Genomic DNA, 2,097 nt, shown 5'->3' on the forward strand with positions numbered 1-2,097 from the left:
TGTGATTTTTTTTTTTTTTTTTTTTTTTTGTCTCTTATTAAAACTGCATTGCTATAATTAACATTTTCTTAAAGTGTGAAGACTTTTTATAATGGACTGCAAGCATGCAGACTATCATTGCATAAGAGCAATGCAGTGTCTGTGCTGTGATAAAATACTTACCTGCTTGCTTACAGTCTTTTGTTGGATGTAAACTTAAATACGTGTGTAGCTGGGTGACTAACTCCTGCACAGGAGTTGCGCCATCCCATGACATCCAATGAAGATGTCTGAATAGCAGCACTCGGGGGGGGGGGGGGGGGGGGGGGGGGAGACGACTTGGATCGTTAGAGAGGAGGTGATTATAATGTGCCTTTTTAGTTTTGCTTTAGAACAGGCTTTGCAAATCAGTTTCAGTGTGTTTAGACAATATAGATGTGTTGATGTGCTTTTCTAGTGCAGCATACCTCTTGCTTTCCCCTCTGGCTGCATCAAAGTAATGCAGATGTTTTCAAATTGCTGGATTAGCCAACAGGAGTTGGAGAACTGTAGTGGAGCCTGAATAAATTATTATTTTTTAAATACTAAGCAAGTAGACTGTTTCTTGCATGTGCTTCAAGGTTTAAATTTGGCTAGAGTATACTTTTAACCATCCAGTTTCTCTTCCAATCATTGAAGGACACACTGGATGTCTTGAATCGCTGACCATTGGGCTATAGCGCCACCTTCAGTAGTGGCCCAACGGCTAGCGGCAGCACTGTGTTTTTTTTTTTTTTTTTTTTGCCTAGTGACAAGGAGTATAAGCACCTAGGCTCGCTGTTGGGAATCTTTGTTTACTTTTTTTTTTTCAGGATATTTTCTTTGTCTAGATCCCTAGTGGCCATCCTGTGGCCCTTGGACCTAAGCAGTCTGTAGTGGGAACATTGATTATATAGGGTAATTGCATTGATTTCTACTAGCCTCATGTGACATGTTGCCAGTTTTGATGTCTTCTGCAGCATATCCCTATACTCTGACGCTCATTGCTTCTATTAGGTCTGCAGTGTCTGACAGTCCTCCCAAGCATTGCATATATTGAACATTATGTGCAGCCCTTTGATGTCATGGGTCCCATTTGAGGCCCACTTTAGCTCATAAGTTGACCAACACTGGTCTAGATGTAGTCTGTGCTGTGCTGGATTACTTTGCAAACACTGCTTCTGTTTAAAAGTATGACTCTCTAACCTCAGAAGAGGCCCTGGCCTATATTTGATTCTTTTTTTTTTTTTTTTTTTGGTACCTGCCATGGAATCTTTTTCTCTACATTTTATTGAAGAACGTAGTACTCAACCCTCTGATTATGTCTTTGAACAGTCTAGTGTCCTGCTCCATGAAGGTGATGCTGTGGTCAGATTCAAGATGGCTGCTGTGTCTTTTAATGAACGCAGAAAATAAGATCACTTTTTTTTTTTTTCTTCTTCTTCTTTGATGTATGGGACCCGTTGGGTGGACTTTTTCACTTCCAGCCTTAAAGTGTAACCGCAAGGGAGATTTCTAAAGAAAGGATAATCCTCTCATGTCACTTTTGAAAGGTTTTCTCTCTTCCAGTGACACATCCAACATTTTGTATTTACAATCATATTCTGCCTGACAAATTGTAAATCCCTCCTATTGCAACATACACCTATTAACACCTGACAAAGGTTCATTACTGGTCAAAACCGAGAAAAAAAAAAAAAATATATGCTGGCTTTAGAAATGCTTTAAATTTCTCTTTTTAATGTGGAGGTTGCATGCATGTATCTAAGCAAGACAGCTGTGTAGTGCTTCAGCTCTATATGACCTCAGGTGTTATATTACTGATTCTAGCCAATGCGCGGACCACATAGTAACTCTACCCCCACCACTTCAGCTCTCGCACACTCTGCCAATGGTGTGGGGCAGATACTGGCAACCAGTTGTCTGGTGATCTGCCATCACAGGCAAAGGGCTTGCAATATGGCAGCAGCAACGGCCTGCCAAATCACGAGAAGTGATGTCTCATCGGGTGAGGGTTTCCTCCCTAGAGACTCTCTTTGATCCAATCCTTCCTGGAACAATCTGTGGGGGATAATATAGCTAACAGTAGGGCTGCAGTAT

This window comes from Aquarana catesbeiana, linkage group LG03, assembly GCF_042186555.1.
Source record: "Aquarana catesbeiana isolate 2022-GZ linkage group LG03, ASM4218655v1, whole genome shotgun sequence".
Classification (NCBI taxonomy): Eukaryota; Metazoa; Chordata; class Amphibia; order Anura; family Ranidae; genus Aquarana; species Aquarana catesbeiana.